At 37.9% G+C, this 19,856-nt stretch overlaps 1 protein-coding gene across 1 annotated transcript in view; it reads left to right on the forward strand.

The window, feature by feature from the left end:
• Nucleotides 1–540: 540 nt before the first annotated feature.
• cdh11 (cadherin 11, type 2, OB-cadherin (osteoblast)) overlaps nt 541–19,856 on the forward strand; it is a 107,353-nt gene continuing 88,037 nt past the window's right edge. The window contains exon 1 of the mRNA XM_023263846.3: nt 541–894. The gene's annotated coding sequence lies outside the window, so the exon portion shown is untranslated. The remainder of the gene's footprint in view (nt 895–19,856) is intronic.

Here is a 19,856-nt window from a genome sequence, read left to right on the forward strand (position 1 = left end):
CCATAAATATATGAATAAATGAAGTTTAGCTTTAGAGGTCACGGAAACCAGCCATTCTGTACTTTATTTTTGGTTTCTCCTCCTCTTTTCTGATTGGTCTGCAGATATTTTAAAGCCCATTCGACCAATCGCATTTTAGAAATGAGGGTCTTCCTCTGAGGCTCCTCCCCTCCTGCGCCCTGATTGGCTGCCAGCGGGATTCTAAATCCGCTCAGCCAATGAAGAGGGAGCAACTGTTGCATTCATGTGGAGTCCTGCAGGTTTCCGGATGAAAACAAAGTAAAATAAATGAACCATCAATGAATGTTTCTGTGTTTTAGTCGGATCACTGGAGGAGGAAAGGTTTTATTTTATCTGGTTTCTTTGATTCCCTCCAGCAGCAGGAGGAGGTTTGATGTGATCCGGAGGTTATCCTAGTTTCAGACGCCCTCCATCGGCGGCCTGGTCCGCCTCTCCTCCTCTCTCCTCCCCCCTGCCTCCCTCTCTCCCTCCCTCTCTCCCTCCGTCTCTCCCTCTCTCTCTGCCGCCGCTGCGCGCCGCTCACTTTCCCTCACACCGCTTCCGAGGCTCGTGGAGGGAGGACGGACCAACGGCGCTGTGTGACGGTTTACCGGATTTCAGTTGGCCGGAGAAGGGAGGGATGCTCCGGTGATTTCTCCTCCAACCTCCCGCTGCTGCTGCGTCTCTTTCCCCGGATTCTTATTCTTGTCCGTCCGTCTGTCAGCTCCTCGTTTGGTTTTTCCTCTGATTTTTATTTTTCTTTAACCCTTCAGAGAAAACAAACCGGGTGTAAATCCGTGGATGTGTTGAAGTGACTGTCTCCGCCGGGCTTGTATGGTTTTGGGGGACATTTCCTTGGAGAGCCGGACTGCGCACGGAGTCTCCAGACTGAAGGTAAGAACCTGGATCCGGTCCTCCTGTCCGCCTCGGTGCGCCTCCGTCTGCAGAGCAGCGCAAAAAACCGGCGGAGTGTCGGTGCACCGGGCTGCCGGGGAGGTTCCGGTCCCGCTGTGGATTAATGCAGACTGGAAGGGGGGCCACGGGGACCTGGTTTTGGGTGATTACAGAGGAGAAGCTGCTCGGATCTTTGCGCAGTGGCGCTGCTGTGAATGTGGGAACTGTTGTTTTCTGAGCCGTTAACGGTCCGCACTTGGTTGGGATTTGTGCGGTTTTCTCAAGTTTTGGCGCAGTGTGTGTGTGTGTGTGTGTGTGTGTGTGTGTGTGTGTGTGTGTGTGTGTGTCTGTATGTGTGTGTGTTTGCGCTCATTCCTTTGCGCCACATTTGGAGCCACGTCTGGAGGCTGACCTGCCCCGGTGCCTCCCGGCGGCTCCCGGCGGCTCCCGGCGGCTCCCGGCGGCTCCCGGCGGCTCCCGGCGGCTCCGCGCACCGAGACGCACAACTTTTCTGCGGATTCACACCAGAAATGATCCGCCAAAGTGACGCACAGGTTTGCGGCTGTGTTCGGCCCGTTTCTCCTCTGAATTCTCTTCCACATCTTCTTTTAATCTTTATTTTTCTCCCGCTTCATTCTGCGGTTTGTCTGAAAGCTTCACCCTGAGCTGCGTCTTTGCGCCAAACTGCATAAAAAGCTGCGTCCAGATCAGCCTCATTCACGCTCATTCTGCGCTCAATTAGCTCCGTGCGTTTGGCTCGTCCTCCCCGCAGGGCCACGTCTCATCTGCTTTAGATTGTTGCGGGGCAATGTGCTCAAAGTGTGCGCTCAGTGCGTGGACTGGAGTGAGCTGTGGCTGTTTTTTAATTTGGGCATCTGCAATTCCGCTGCGCTCCGAGCCGAGAGGCGTCGACGGAGCACCGTGCGCTCCTCTTTGGTATTCATGGCACAGCTCGAGATTGCTGCTCTCAAGCAGGCAATAATCTCTCCCTCTCCACCTCCCTCCTTCTGTCTCCCACACTGTTGCTCCCTCCCTCACCTCCTCTCACCCCTTTTCTGCGTCTCACCCTCCCTCCTCCTCCCTCCAGCCTGCTGGGAGCCCTTCAACAAACCCTTTGCTGCTCCTGTTTTATTCACTCCTGTAGAAAAAAAGCAGACAGTTTGTTAAATATGAAAAGGCTTTAGTAAGTTCCTCTGTTTCCTGATTCTGTGGTCTCCTCTCAGACAGGCCTTTCACCAATTAGCCCACAAACAGCTCCTAACTACAACTTATTTGTTCATTTCCCTGCTCTAAAAGTTGACTCTGTGGAAAAGAAGGTCCCTAGTTTCTGGTTCTGTTTGCTTAAATATCAGAGAAACAAAAAGCCTGATTCCTGGTTTCCTGAAACCAGAACCGGCCCGTCGTCGCTCGAGCATTTCCCGCAAAAAAGTGGGGTTTAGTGTCGGGTATGAGGGGGAAAGGGAAGAGATCATCTCTGTTAAAACGCAGGACAGAATCCCCACTAGAGGAACGTCTCGGAGCTATTTCAGGAGCACAGAACCCGGATCCCGACAGATGAAAGCCGGTGGGTGAGCTATCGGCTTTTCCACTGATGTTCAGCCAAGAAATCGCACACAATCTGACACACAAACGTTTGTCGGATGCAGGGCAGCATCACGGCTCGTAGTTCAGATGCTGCAGGTTCTGGTTGAGGTTCCACAAAGACGCACATTCCTGCAGATATACAGGTTCATAGCTGCACTCACGTCGATTTCACACCTGAAATCTGCTTTTATTTCGTTACTTCAGCACAAAGAGATGCAAAAGTGCCACAAAAATGCACAAAATCACCACAGAAGGTCACAAAAGCACCACAATGTGATACAAAATCACAACTAAAACACACAAAATCACTACGGAAAGACACAAAAGCACCACAAAGAGATGCAAAATCACCATTGAAAGACACACAATCAGCACAAAAATGCAGACTCACAACAAAGACACAAAATCACAGAAAACCACCCCTCAGAGACACAAACACCTGAACTCTTCTTGTATTCGATCGTTTCTCGTCTTTCTTTCGTCTCTGCGAACCTTAAAAAGCTCCAGATGAAGTGATTTGTGGCGGCTGTGAGCCTCTCGTTGTAAAGATGCTGATCTCCTCAGACGGACGCAGTGCTGACGTGGCTCACAGAGGGATTCATTTATTACGCTCTAATCACTGTATTTATATTTCATTAGGAGGCAGCTGCTCCGTCCCATCGTTGGAAACTAGTTGCTCTGAGGGGAAAAGGGAAAAAAAGAGGAGTTTGTGGCGACGACAGAGGGAGCTGTTGGGCTTCAGCTGCAGCTCTGAGACGGAGAGCCGGTTAGAGGATCTGCTCTGGAGGAGAGGATTCAATCTGCAGCTCCTCTGTGGACGGCTTCTGGTGGATCCAGGAGCTGCTGGAGGAGCTTCAGGTTGAATTGATTCTCCTCAGAAAGCTGCAGCTGGAGGACGTCTGGTTTGTTCTCCTGCAGAGTCTCTCATGGGGACCCAGGTAGACGACGGGTTTGTCATTTCAAACGGCAGCGTTTTGATGGGATTAGAACTCTAATCTTTGTCCTGGACCAGATTAAATGATTCTGAGTCAGTAATTAGTGTTTTGACCTCCAGTCCTGCAGCACAGAGGAGCTTTGTCTGGTTCCACAGGTGCTCCTCTGTTGGTCGCACACTTTCACAACAACGTTGTTTTTTTTCTCCTCCTCATGTGGTTTCAATTATTCCTCCAATCGTCTGCATGCTGGTGACCCGAAATCACCACAAAAACACGCAACGGCACCATAGAAGGATGCAAAACCACAACAAAAATATACAAAACCACCACAAAAACACACAAAATCACCAGAAAAAGATGGAAAATCACAACAAAAACACACAAAAGCACCACAGAAGGATGCAAAACCACAACAAAAATATACAAAACCACCACAAAAACACACAAAATCACCAGAAAAAGATGAAAAATCACAACAAAAATACACAAAAGCACCACAAAAAGACGCAAAAGCAACACAAAAAGATGCAAAAACACAACAAAACCACACAGAATCACCACAGAAAGACACAAAAGGACCACAAAAACACACAAACTCCCGACTAAAAGGTGAAATGGAGTCGTTTTATTAGATGTTGTAATTTAGTAGCTTTACTGGTCAAACTGGTTTTTCATGTCAAGTTTTTTTTAGGTAAAAAAAGTCCAGTTTTTTGTTTTTACATAAAGAGTCTAAATCCCTGAAGGAGTGTTTTGACCTCCAGTCCTGCAGCACAGAGGAGCTTTGTCTGGTTCCACAGGTGCTCCTCTGTTCTTCACGCAGATTTAGAAGAACTTCTAGTGGGTTTTTGTCCTCCTCATGTGGTTTCAGTTATTCCTCCTCCATCCCAGCGGCTCCAGAGTTCCCGTCCTTCCTGCTCCTGCTTCCTCCGTGTGACAGAGTTTCATTCTATCGGCTCTAAATGTCAGAAAAAGAACGTTTTAAACTCAGAGTTCACGTCGGTCCAGCAGAGAAACGTCACATGATCCCATTATTTGATCAGAAAACGTCACGCTGAGGTTATTCACTGCAGAAAATGATTAAATGGGAACATGAGGAAATACGGAAACATCATGACACCTGCTTTTAGGTTTAATGTTCCTCTCCAGGTGGATTTACAGTCAGTAAAAGTCTGATAGTTTTCAACATGTTAATCATTTATCTGATTTAATAAAACAGGGAAAATATATAATATTGTAACGTGTATAATTGTATATAAAATAATTTAAAAGTCGATTTTTTTGTCCACAATATATATTATTTTCCTATTTAATTAACAGCAACTATGTGTGAAACAATATTCTGTGGTGATTTAAATACGCTGTTAAAAATGTTTGTTTTTTTGCACTTTGTGGTGTGAAATGTGCTCTATAGATAAACTGCAGCTGCTGGTTTATGTATTTCTGTATTTCTATATTTATTTCTAGCAGATCTTATAATCGGCTGTAATTAGTTTTCCGTGACGAGGTTCGACGTCTCATGACGACGTCACGTGACGGAGAGAAAAAGGTTTTTTTCTCTGCACTTCGGAACTAAAGCCACTCAGATCAGGTCAGGGAGGATTTGTAGATTTTTATTTTCTTCTTTTTGTTGCTGATGAATAACGTCTGAACGCTGAGGAAACGTCCGGAGTGACGAGTTTCTACGAGGAGGAGAGAAGCTGCAGCCGGAGGTCAAGGAGAGATTTAATGAGTCGTTTGCTTCTCATTATTCAGGATAATAATTAATTCTGTGTTCGTTTCCTCTGTACACTGCAGCCGGCATCCTTCAACACACTTCCAGCAGAGAAATATTATCTCATCGCTTCCTTCAATCATCCAAATCACCCAGTTTATAAAAAACATTAAGAAGATGAAAAAAATTGAAAAATTCAGCAGAAATGGATCAAAATAAATATGTAAAAAAAACCAGTAAAATATTACAACGTTCAAAAATGGCAAAAAATGGTGAAAGTAGTGGCAGATAAATGTAAAATAAGACAATTTTTATTCAATTTAAATACAGTAAAATTTGTTAAAATGTAAAAATGCAATATTAACAGTGTAGGCCTGTTTTTTTTCAGTCAAAAAAAATGTAAAAAAATTTGCAATTTTATGAGATTTTAAAAAATCCGTAAAATAGCAATTTTATACCTTTTTTTAAAAAAAGCTTGATTTTTTGACAGTGCAAATATCTGTAAATGAACGATAATTTCTGCAGATTTCAATTCAGTAAAAATGGTGAAATTTTATGCTAAAATGTAAAATATAAAACAGTATAGCATTGATAAAAATGCAGATTTACTGTGACATTATTTGCAGTTTTCAACTTGAATTTTCACCTTTTTTCTGTGCTTTACTAGATTTTTCTAATGTAATAAAACAGGGCGAATATATAATAATAAAAATGTGTATAATTACATACAAAATGATAATTTAAAAGTATACTTTTGAGTCGAAAATATTTATAATTTTTCTTTTAAGTAACAGCAAAGATGCATAAAATAATAATATTCTGTGCTGATTTAAAAATGGTAAAAAATGGGGAATTTTCTCACTAAAATGAAAAATATAAGAATTGTCTAGTATTCATAAAAAGACACATTTTAATGTGACATTATTTGCAGTTTTCAATGTGTAAATTATCACTTCTTTATCACTTCTTTCTGTGTTCTGGATTTTTCTGATTTGACAAAACAAGGAGAATATATAATTTGCATAATTAGATATAAAATAATAATTTAAAAGTCGTTTTTGCTAGTTTTTAGTCTGTAATATATATAATTTTTCTTTTAAATGACAGCAAATATGTGTGAAATAATATTTTTTGTCTGAATGGTGGAATTTTCAAATAATACAAAAGAATAAATGACTATTATTACAAATACAGATTGTTTTTATTTGTTATTCACAGTTTTGTTGTTTTGTTTTCTGGTTAAAGTGAAATTAATACTTTTTTTCTTGAGATTTTTTCAAGACATTGTGTAAATGTGTAATTTAATAAAACGTGAGAAAATGTAAAATAACATTAATTTTTGCCATTTCTTTAAAAACTTTTTTGTTTATTATCTGTGATTAAACAAAACTGGAAAACGTAAAATTACACTAAATTATTATTAAATAAGTTTTGTAGTTTTTTGGCAAAAACAATTTAAAAAAAAAATTTAAAATCAGTTGTCGGTCGCCTCCATCGTTTCGTCCCGCTGTTGTTGATCTCCACTAAACCTGACATAAACACACACTCACACTATAAACACACACTCACACACACACACTCGCTGCGGGAGTGTGTGTTTGTAGAGTGTGTGTTTATAGTGTGCTTGCAGACGGTGTGTGTTCTTCAGGCCGATTACCATAATTAACGTGGTTATGTTAATCGTCACCAGTTAATTCTGCTGATGAGCACATTTGTAGAGGTGAACTCTGGACGGACAGCCTGCAGGTACAGAGACTGTGTGTGTGTGTGTGTGTGTGTGTGTGTGTGTGTGTGTGTGTGTGTGTGTGTGTGTGTGGGTGTGTGTTGTTAGCAGCTACAGATCATCTCCAAACAGGAGTGTGTTGCGTGTAAACAGAATTTATACTGCAGCGCCGGAGCTGATGGTGACACCAGAAGGTCCACACACACATATCTAAACAACACACGCACACGCACACGCACACGCACACGCACACACACACACACGCCACTTAAATCTTTCAGAAATTACTGGAAATTTGTCAAAAAATTACACAAAACTTGCCCAAATGACAAAATTTGTCCAAACAGACTCAAAAATTGTCCAATATGACTCATAATTGGTCAAAAACGAGTTGAAACTTGTCAAAAAAAGACTGAAAATCAGTGCAAATTGGCTCAAAAAAATCCCCTAGATGACTTAAATTTTGTCCATAATGACACAATGTGTTCAACATGACATTAAAGATGTTGAAAGTTTATTCCAAAATGACTCAAAATTTGTGTAGAAGGCTGCAAAATTTTCCAAAATGACATATTTTGTCAATAATGGCATAAAATCGTTTAGAAATTTCTTGAAATTTGTCAAAAAATTACCCAAAACTTGCCAAAATTACAAAATTTGTCAAAACAGACTCAAAAAAATGCCCAATATTACTAAAAATTAATGCAAAATGGCTCAAAAAATCCTGTAAATGACTTAAATTTTGTCCATAATGATACATGTTCACATGACATGATAGTTGGTGCAAATTACTTATAACTTGGTGCAAAATGAAAGATTTTCTAATATGACTCAAAATTGGTAGGAAATGACTGAAAAATTTCTCAAGATGAGTTGAACCTTGTCAAAAAAAGATTTAAAATCAGTGCAAAATGGCTCTAAATTTGTGTAAAATGACTTTGGATGTGTCCAGTTGGTGCAAAGGTCTCTACATGGTCCAGTATGACTCAGTATAGGTGTAAAATGACTCTAAATGTTTCCAAAATGACATACATTTTGTCCCCAATGCCACAAAATCTTTCAGAAATTACTTACTGAAAATGTGAGAAAACTGGAAGATGTTGCAAATGACTTAAAACCCTGTCCAAAATGACTCAAACATGATGCAAAAGGACTTGGAATTTGTCCAATAAAACTCAAAATTGGTTCAAAATTCATCTAAATTGCCTAATATGACTCAAAATAGATGTAAAATAACTAAAAAATGTTTCAAAATGACTTAAATTTTGTCAAAAATGGCTCAAAATCTTTCAGCAGTTCCTTGAAATTTGTCCAAAAAATTACTCCAAACTTGGCAAAATGACAAAATGACTCAAACGCACACAGAGCTGATCTGATTGGACGAGGACTGTGGACGTCCTGATAACTGGTTTACCTCCCGGTGACTCATCTTCGTCCCTCCATCTCCGTCTTCGGCCTCATCGTTCAGACTCCGTCGGCACGCTAACGAGGAAGTGAGAAATTAGCTGATGACACAGAGCTGCTCTGAGGACAGAAATAGAACGAGGAAAATGTGAACAAGCAGCTCGGAGGCACAAAGAGGAAGAACAACGAGTAGAAACATCGTCTGCTGCTGCTGCTGGACCATCATCCAGGAGGATTTCTGCAGAGAAACTGCATCTCAGCTACCATTTCAGGGTCTTTTCTGCATTTATTTCACAAAGCACAGATCTGTTCTTACTTTACATCCGTACAGGTCACAGAAAAAACGCTGAAAATGCAGCAGAAGCTTCAAACATAGTAAAAAAGACATATTTTGGTGCCTCAAACGTGTAAAAATGTTGATTTTTTTGTACTTTGTGTCATGAAATGTGCTTTTCTGCAACAAAACCAAACCAGAAGACGAGTAAAAAGTGGAAGTAAACAGCGACAAGAATCCAGATTTATTCTAAAACTGATAATCTGTCATCATCACAGGACACAAACCTGTGAATAAAGTAGATCTTATCTGATCTCCTTTTTAGTGTCACTATTCAGCTAAACTGCTTTCTCAGTTGTATTTTAAAGGAAAATAAATGATAAATAGTGTAAATTAAAGGCAACATCAGGGGTTTGTGTCCTGTGATGATGACAGATCATCAGTTTTAGCATAAATATGGATTTTTGTCGCTGTTTACTTCCAGTTTTTACTCGTTTTCTGGCACAAAAACACAAAAGAAGTACGTAAAAACAACATTAGAGCATAAAAACAGAAAGAACAGGTCCAGTTTGAATAAAAGCTGCTTTTTAAAGGCATCAGCTGATTAAATGAGGTTCGATAATGGAAAATATTCCATTTTGTTGGACATTTTTACATATTTGGTTCAGTTTAGGCTCCTAATTTTACTTAAAATATGACTTTTTTACAACATGTTTTAAACTTGTCCTCCATTTTTAGGGTCACTATTCAACTAAACTGCTCTATCAGTTCAGTTTTAAACACTACGTTCTATTTCTTTTGGTAATTTTGCTGCTTAGTTGATTCATTTTCATCCAAAACAGCAAAACAATGATTTCTTTTAGGTTTATTTTACTTTAACAAGCTGTAACCTGCAGATTTGAACTCTCCTGTAAACCTAACGTGGCTTCATGCTGGACGTCTCTACCGTTGAACTCTCCTTCTTTCTGGTATCGTTTCTTCCTCCTCTTCCTCTCCCAGCGCTGCTTCGTGGACCGTGACTCGTCTAAAGCGCTAATATGATTGGAAATGACTGCCGCTCCTTCACTGGACGGTATTAATTTCAGGATCTCCTCCTGCTTTAATCCCCGACCGTGAGTCACTCATTTATACGTCGCTTCTCCTCTGAGCTTCTGTTTTTGTTGTTGGCGTATCTGCTCTGTTATCGGCCTCTTTCCTGCTGAACAGCTTCCATTCCTTTATCTGCCTCTCGCTGCGTCTCTTCAGGTTTCAGTGAAAGGACAAAAGATCTATCCTCCTGCAGGATGGGCTAATTGTTGTTGGCTATACAAGCTAAATATAGGCGGAGGTGATCCGAGGCAGATCCTTTACCGTCCAGGTCTGAAAGAAAACCTACACAGGAACAACTCTGGCCTTTAGACTGCAGAACGTCAAGCAGCTTCTGCATGTTTTTCCTCGCCGTAACCGCAATATAAAGTCCTGAGAGAGAATTTAAACGGCTTCTGTGCTGTATGACGCTGTTAGAATGACAGAAAAATGTAGAAGAGACACAAAATGACCTGAAAGAGACAAAAACCAAGAGAAAATAGATGCAAGATGAAAATATATGCATGGAAAGACCACCAAACTGAGGCAGAACCAACGACAAAACGCAAAACGAGCAAAAAATACAAAATACTACATGATGCGACAATGCAGTAAAAAGACACAAAATGACTTCAGAAAGGTGCAAAACAACACAAAATAGATGCAAAGTGAAAATACATGCATGCAAAAACTACATAACTGAGACACAACCAACAAAAAGACCCAAAATGAGCAAAAAAATAGACACAAAATTACCACAAAGAGACACCAAATATCAACTAGATGATGCAACAATGCTGCCAAGTAACACAAAATGACCTGAAAGAGATGAGAATCAATACAAAATAGACTCTGGAAGCAAATATTAGCTCCACTTACTGTAGATATTTCCCTTTTCTTTACATTTTGATTTTTCATTTCCTCTCTGCTCTGAGTAAATACTTCCTGCAGTTCAGCTGAAAACTTCCTGAATTTCTGTCATTTGACCGTTGGTCACAGCTGAGTTTCAAATATATTCACAGTTACGGTTATAAGTGCAGAATGTTTAGTTTTTAACAGAATCTGTTTGGAGCAAACGCTTTATTTTTGGCAAATTATTAAACTAGACATGCAGAATTTAATTGTTTGGATTAAATATCACATTTCAAAGCTTAATTTCTTGACTGAATGACATCATAGATGAGCACTTCATTTCAGTTTCTGGGTGATGAATTTTGTCATTTAGGTGATTTTTTTGAAAATAATGTGTCTTTCACACCTGCCAGCAGCCAGATTTTATAAATTTAACTGATAGGAATGAAGCTGCAGCTTTATTTTAGCGCTCAGCATCAGATTTTAAATTAACCAGTTGGCGCTCAGATGTGGCTTTAATAGAAATAATAAAACCTCAGTGTTTGTCACTGCAGGTCATTCAAAAAACTCTGAATTTTCATCACGTCACTGTTGGTCACAGCTGAGTAAATAACTTCCTAATTGCATGGAGGTATGCAGAATTTTTAGTTTTTTACAGAATCTGCTTTGAGCAAACGGTTTATTTTTAGCCAATTTTTTTAACATGACGTGTAGAATGCAATGATGTTAATAAAATTTAGTGATTTTAGGTTTAAATTTGGCTTCCTGGTGATGATGAGTAGTTCAAGGACTGTTGGAAAGTTGTAAATTTGATGATTCCTTCTGTGTTTTTTCAGTTTCGGGGTGATAAATGGTGTCATTTAGGTGATTTCTTTTTTTATTTTTGGCTTTTCATACCTCCCGACAGTCAGATTTTCTAATTTTAACAGATAGAAATGAAGCTGCAGCTCTATTCCAGATAGGTGAGATATTTCAGATGTTTATTCCAGATTGATGAGATATTTCAGATGTTTATTTCAGATCAGATATTCCAGATGTTTATTTCAGATCAGATATTTCAGATGTTTATTCCAGATAGATCGGATATTCCAGATGTTTATTTCAGATCAGATATTCCAGATGTTTATTCCAGATAGATCGGATATTCCAGATGTTTATTTCAGCTTCAGATGTTGTCGTTTATCGCCATGGTTTCAGGAGGAGCGCTGGCTGCAGCTCGTTTCAGACTTTTCTGGTTATTTTTACTTCGTTTCGCTCCGAGCTTCTTTCAGACTCGTTTCATGTGAAGCGACGTCGACTTTGTCACGTTTATTTTTATTGTGATGTCGCTGTTTGTGGTCCGGTGGTGAGGTCGAACGCACAAGGTCGCCCTGCGTGAGTGTTATGTGTGTGTAATATGTGTGTGTATGTGTGTGTAGGTGTGTATTTGTGTGAGTGTTCATGCATGTTGGGGGTTTCGCACTCAGCTGAGCCAGCAGAGTCACAGCGGAGAACCTGAGCAGCACCTGAACGCCTCATGAAGGTGTCGTTGGAGGTCAGGAGTGTCTGACGGAGGTTTTCTGGACAGAATCACCTCGACTGAGTCTGACTTCTCCACTAGTAGTTCTGTCTGAATGATAAGTGACAGTTTTAGCCAACAACATGTCCCATCATGCACTGGGCTGAAGGAGAGAATAACACACAGACCAGAAGGGTTAATGATTGGTGGCATTTACAGCTTTATGACGCTTTTTATGGGGTTTGTGTGTGTTTTATGGTGTTATTTTATAACGTTAAAACATATTTTATAGTGTTTGGCCATACCTTATATTGTTTATTTACACCTATTTTCTTGTCTTTATACCTATTTTCTAATATTAAGACGTATTTTATAGTGTTTATATGTATTTTGTAGTGGAACATCATATTTTCTAGAATTAAAACATATCTTATAGTGTTTATCCCAGATTCAACATCTTGAATCTGGAATCTTAAAGACATATTTTATCATTTTTATCCCTTTTTTTCTATTATTAAGACATATTTTATAGTATTTATGTGTATTTTAGAGTGGTATGATGTATTTTATAGTATCAATACGTAATTTATAGTGTTTGTTCCAGATTCAAGATTCAAGATTTGAATCTTAAAGACATATTTTAGAATTTTTATACCTATTTTCTAGTGTTAAGACATATTTTATAGAGTTTATATGTATTTTATAGTGGAACATCATATTTGCTAGTATTAAGACATACTTTATAGTGTTTATTCCAGATACAACATCTTGAATCTGGAATCTCAAAGAGATATTTTCTCGTGTATTTTCTAGTGCTGATGTCTTTTATAGTGTTTAAAAGTATTTTATAATGTTAAAATGTATATTTTACAGTTGAAAGACTTATTTTCTAGCATTTATTCCAGATTCATTACTCAAGATCTTGAATTTTGAATTTTAATGACACATTTTCTGGTCTTTATACATGTTTTTTTTTTTTTTTTTAGCATTAAGACTGTTTTATAGCGTTTATGTGTATTTTATAGTGGTACAACGTATTTTCTAGTGTTTATTCAAAATTAAAGATCTTGACTATTGATGTATTTTATAGTCTAAAGACATATTTATCATATTTATATATATATTTTGTAGTATGAAGACATATTTTATTGTGTTGCAGCATATTTTCTAATATTTGTACAAGATTCCGTCTTCAAAATTCTAATTATTTACTATTTTTCTTTCTTTAATATATATAAGTTTCCTTTCAAATAATGGCAAATAGCTGTAAAGTAATTTTTACTGATTTAAGTCCAGACAAATGCTGGAAAAGAACAAATTCAAGGTTACAGTTTTGGTCTGTTTTTACAGTTAATGTGTAAATTAATGCCTTTTTTTAATAGTTTTACTTTTTATTGTTAATAACAACTGAACTAAACAGAGGAAGTCTTTAAAATAACAATAAATCTTCCTAAAAAAGACACTTCTAAACGTATATTTTCCTGAATCTCTAATGAGGAGTTCTTATTAAACCGAAGTTGCTCTGAAAAAACGCATAATAAAAACAGAAATATAAATGGAAAATGGAAATCCTCTTACATATTTTTTTCTCTTTCTATCTGCTTTGATAAATTTCTTTTCATGTGGAGTGAAACCAGGTGATGTTTGGCTCTTAAAGATCACTGCTGCTAAATTAAATATCGGATAAATAAAACATCAGGACATTTTCTGTAGAAAAAGGTCAGAACAGTTGTCCAGAACAGCCACAGAAATATTATACCTTCATAACATTTCACCTGAAAAAGGTGAAAAACTTCCACTCGGCTGCTCCTAAATCGACAAGCATCAGTTTAAGGAGCGACTTCTGCAGCTCGGTTCAGTTTCACACGAAGCTTTTTGTGTTGGTGGAGTTTTAGAAGCAGCAGAACAACAAAGACTCTCAGTGTTCAGGAGGTTTTATCTTTATCTGGAGGGATGTGAGGATGGAGGAGGACGTGGAGGATGGAGGAGGATGGAGGAGGACGTGGAGGATGGAGGAGGATGGAGGATGGAGGAGGATGGAGGAGGACGTGGAGGATGGAGGAGGATGGAGGATGGAGGAGGATGGAGGAGGACGTGGAGGATGGAGGAGGATGGAGGATGGAGGAGGATGGAGGAGGACGTGGAGGATGGAGGAGGATGGAGGAGGACGTGGAGGATGGAGGAGGATGGAGGAGGACGTGGAGGATGGAGGAGGACGTGGAGGATGGAGGAGGATGGAGGAGGACGTGGAGGATGGAGGAGGATGGAGGAGGACGTGGAGGATGGAGGAGGACGTGGAGGATGGAGGAGGATGGAGGAGGACGTGGAGGATGGAGGAGGACGTGGAGGATGGAGGAGGATGGAGGAGGACGTGGAGGATGGAGGAGGATGGAGGAGGACGGGGAGGACGTCTGCTACAATGACCCCTGTGTCCTCCGGTGTTCTTCTCGGGGGTTTGTGGGTAAAAGAAGGAGGTTCCAGGTTTAATGAGGCTCATTAAAGATGCCTGGAGGAGTAATGATCCAAAACATCGACGATCAATTCCTGCTTCCACTTCCTGTTCATCTTCACAAATTAATCACTAATTAACTTATAAAATTCAATAACTGGCTTTATTTTCCAGTCAGTTTTTAATCAGTAACTTCAGATTTACTCCTGAAAGATATATATATTTATGAGCAAGAAAATAGTTTGGAACAAAAAGATCTTGAACAGGAAGTGGCTGCAACTCTACAAAATAATAATAATAATAATAATAATAATAATAATAATAATAATAATAATAATAATAATAATAATAATAATAATATTATTATTATTATTATTATTATTATTATTATTATTATTATTATTATTATTATTAATAATAATAATAATAATAATAATAATAATAATAATAATAATAATAATAATAATAATAATAAATCTGTTTAAGAAACTGTGATAATCTGGAAGCAAAGATTCCAAAAATATGTTAAAAAATTATAGAATACTGCAATGTTTTTCACAAAGTCTTAATTGTGCAAATAATGGCTAATATTTGTAATATTTGTATTTTGCAAATTATTAATGCAGTAAAAATGGGCAAACATTGTAAAAGAACAAATTATTGTGACAATTTTTGGCTTTTTTTGAAACAGTTAAGATGTGAATTAATAATTTCTTCTGTGATTTTATTAAATATTATCGGTATTTTTTAGAAACCAGATCTGTAGGATAAAAGTTTTGGGAAAAAAAATACCATTTTTCAGTCTTTAACATATTATTTTTCTTTCAATAAAATGGCAAATATCTAAATATGTAATTTGTTATACATATACAGTAAAAAATGGTGTAATTCTAGTGTCAAATGTCGCAAAAGAACAGAAATGTATGGTATTCTCATGGTATTTTGCAACACAATAACATGTAAATTAATTATTTACTAGAAAATATCTGTATTTTAACAAACCAAGGACTATCTGTAAAAGGTTTGTTTTAATATATATACATATATTTTACCATTTTAAAATCTTTAATACACATATTTTTTCTGTCAACAAATTGGCAAATATTTATGTCATTTGCTGATTTAAGTACATTAAAACTGTAATTTTTGAGGAAAATATTGCCAAACAACAATAAAAATACAGATTTTTGATGTGGATATTATTTACAGTTTTTGAATTTTAATTAAATTAGCACTTTTACAATACAATACAATAACTTTATTTATCCCTGAAGGGAAATTCAATTGTTAAAAAAAAAAAAAAAAATTCAATTCAATTTTTTCTATGATTTTATGAGATGTGATTTTTTAAGAAAGGAAAAATCTGTAAAATCCTATTTTTTATTTATTTATTTATATATTTTAAACATTTTTCAATCTTTAATTTGCAATTTTTTTCCTTTAACAAATTAGCAAATATTTATATTATTATATTATATTTAATATTATATATAATTTTCTGATTTAAATATAGTAAAAAATAATGTAATTTTATTGTCAAATGTCATAAAAGAACATAAATTTACAACATTATCGTGGTATTTTGCAATTAACATGTAAATGAATTATTTACCAGAAAATATCTGTATTTTAACATAACAGGTAAAATCTGTATATTACATTTTTATTTTTTATTATCATTTTACTGTTCTTCAGCATTTTTTCTTTCTATTTATTTATGGTATTAGTAAAATTTATTAGTTTAATTAGTAAATTAGTACTAATTATTATTACTTGTATTTACTAGATATTATCAGTAATTTTACAAAAATGGGAAAATGGCAGTAAATAGTTTTTTTAAAAAAATGCAGATTTAACTTTTTTTTTCCAGTGGACCACAGAAACAGAACATTATTTGAAGTTTTTGTGTCCTACTTTTGGATTCCGTCTTCAGGATGCTGAACTCTTAACAGCTGACAGGACAGAATAAAGCTATTAAATATTAATCAGGATCTGAGCTTCTTTCTGAGGTTTTTATGAGTTTAATGGATCTTTTAATGGAGTCGACCTCTTATTGTCCTCCATCAGACCTTCTGCAGCTGGAGGTGAACAGATCCTGACCTCTGATTGGACGTTTCTGAAGGCTCAGATCCTCTAGTTCAGGGGTAACCAACACGGTGCCTGAGGTCGCCTGGTTGCCCGCAGAGACCATTGAGTTGCCCTCAACACATGTTCGAAAAATAACACTAATCACCATGAAATTCCTTATAAAAAATTATAGTTGCTGTTCTTTTTAAATCAAAAATACTTACATTCATGCAGATTTCAAATTACAATTTTTATTATAATTTTTTAAAAACAAAAATGTGTTCGGTGTAAATGAACTTTGACCGTGTCCGAGTCAGAGTTCACTGCGCATGTCAAACCACCACGTCACTGCTGAAGCTTCCGGATGCAGACAGTCTGGGAAGTTAGATGTGGTTTTTATCCCCAAAACATGACAGAGAAGTGGAAGAAAAAACACTGTTTCCACGATGACTGGGAGGAAGAGTCCTTTTTCACGACAGTGAAAGATAAAGGTATGTGTCGTATTTGCGGGGCGACTATTGCGTCGGCAAAGCGGCACAATGTGGAGAGACTTTACTTTAGCTGCTACAAAGCTTCCATGCTAACTAGCCACCTGCTAGCGCACATAGACTGTATACGCACTACGGACAGGAAAACCCGGGACTTAAAAGCAGCTTTGGCATCTGCTACGCGGTGAAAAGTTTCTTCGTGGATAAAAATGTACCATTAGAAAAGCTTGTTTTAGTTACTACGGACGGGGCTCCCTCCATGACGGGTCGCCATGCAGGCTTCATTGTACGATGCAGAGGTGATCCAGACTTCCCAGCATTCCTACATTACCACTGCAGCATTCACCAGCAGGACATATGTATGTACAAAAGTGGCCGGATTTGATCATGTGATGACTCGTGTCGTGAAGATCATAAATGTCTCCAAAGCCAAACAACCAGGACATTGAAGGTGCTGCTGGAGGAGCTGCCAGATGAACATGGTGACCTGTTACTACACACAGAAACTCCATGGATCAGCAGGGACCAGTTTTGCAGCGTTTTTTGTCACTTTTGGCCGAAATTAAAGAGTTGATGCAATCCAAAGGGGAAGACACCTCGCTACTTGAGGACACTGAGTGGATTCTTGCCCTTGCATTTTTAACGGACATCACTGGGAAACTGAACCATCTGAACTGTGAGCTGCAAGGTAAAGGTAAGACATGATAAACTCTGCAATGCCAGGCTTCCCACTAACACACATTTACAGACAGAGAAAGAGGTAACGTTGTCATTCAAAACACCGTGCCATTACACAAAAATGTGGAAAATAATTTCATAAATGTTACAAAGGTAGTAGTTTGCACAAATGAAGCATGATTTGATGACAGTTAATGATTTCCTAAAAATGTTAGAAGTGATAATTTGCACAGAAATGTAACTGGTGTGATTTTGAACAAAATGCTGCAAATATGCTGATTCATAAAAAACTGCCAAGAAAGATATTTACCAAAGTTTCAGAGATGGGATACCTCTGACTTTTAAATATTGGAACAGATTTCCATATATTTATATATATGTGTGTGTGTGTGTGTGTGTGTGTGTGTGTGTGTGAGTGTGAGTTTCCTACCGTCATTGTTGTGGAAATCATTGTTAATAATTATTGTAAGGAATAATTAACATAAATGTGATCAGACAGTCTTTTTACATATTATTTTCATCATTATTATTGTTTAAAGATGATGGCGCAAGTTTGCTATTGAGGAAGTTTGTATCAAACAAGGTGCCCTTCGTACGACTCAGTACCCATGAAGTTGCTCTCAGGTTGAAAAAGTTTGGTGACCCCTGCTCTAAGTTCTGCTCCTCACATCCTCAATAGAGCACAACTAATCCCGCCTCTCATCTCCATGGCGACCACCTCCCTCCATCTGTTTTCCATGTCGCTGACGGCCTTGCGTGTAGTTCAGGGACCGTTGGAGCTCAGATGATTCATCTTAGAGCTCAAACAGATCAGAGATGCAAATGTGACCAAAAGTATTCAGACACAGTTTAATGGTAATGCAGCATTCAGCCGTCCAAATACTTATGGCCAAGAGGTGTTCAGTAGCTTTTAAAGTGTCTGCTTATACATTATAGTCAAAAGTATGTGGACACCCATCATCTTATTGTGTATCCAGGTAACGCTTGGTCGTTCATACAGTTGTTTTTGAGAAATGTGCACATTTCTTTTTGTGTTTACCTGCTTATACATTATATAGTCAAAAGTATGTAGACGTATTTTAGTGCAATGCAATGTTTACCTGTACACATACTTTTGACCATACTTGTTGCAGAGAAAACAGCCCAATTCTGTCTGTCTTAAAGTGTCTGCTTGTATATTATAGATCCAAAAGTATGTGGACACTCTTCATCATTAGTGCATATGCATGTAAGGCTTGGTCGTCCACATACTTTTGGACATAAAGTGTTTTATTTAATTATATGGTTTGGAGAAGAGGAAGAAGTGTCAAAAGTATGTGGACACTTTGGGGTCATTTCTCTATAAATCATCATAACAGTAACCTTTAGCTGTCCACATACTTTTGGCAATTTCAGCATCAACACTAGGACATGCTTAACACAAAAAGAAAACTTTCCTTGTATGTTATTTCTGCACATTTGAAGCCTTTCTGGTGCCATTTAATGGTGTTTAACGAACACGAGATGGTCCAGGTTCAGGTGGGGTGGTGTAGATACACTGTAGACTTCTTTAAAGTGTCTCTATGTGAGGTTGCGTCTCGTCTTAAAGGACCTTTGTGCTCCACTTCATGCACCAGAGTCGTTCTTTAAGTGAAAACAGAAGCGTGTTTCCATGTCACCGTCTCATCAGCCTCTGGTTCCCGGGGGTCTCGGTGTCGGCCGGTGGACAATAGGACAGCTGTATCCAGATCAGCCGTGGAGCTACAAGCCCCCGGGGGTGGGATTAAGCCAATTAGTAGCTGTCAGTCACCATGGCATATCATGGACAGCTCGATCAATACCGGGATGAATGGAGGAGGGGTCGAGGGCCAGATAAACACAGGTCAAAGTGTGGCAGCAAGGAGGGAATGAGAGAAGGAACCAGAACTGATGCTTTAAAGTGGAAAAATATACAGAAAAAACTAAAATAAGTAAACAAGAAAGCATGAAAAAAAGTTGTTTGTGATAAAACACCAGGAATGGAAAAAATAGGACAGATAAATGAAAAAAAGATGCATGCAGGAGGAGAAAATGCACACAAAATAAAAGAAAATTACACAAAAATGTTAGAAATGAAGAGGTGTGCAAGTTTCTGTTTGTAGAATATATGGCCAAAAGTATGTGGACATCCTTTACAGTAATCACGTGTTTTAATATACAGGTGTTCACATACTTTTGGCCAGATCAGAAACTTGCACACCTCTTCATTTTTGTCT

This window comes from Amphiprion ocellaris, chromosome 16 (assembly GCF_022539595.1).
Source record: "Amphiprion ocellaris isolate individual 3 ecotype Okinawa chromosome 16, ASM2253959v1, whole genome shotgun sequence".
NCBI classification, from domain to species: domain Eukaryota; kingdom Metazoa; phylum Chordata; class Actinopteri; family Pomacentridae; genus Amphiprion; species Amphiprion ocellaris.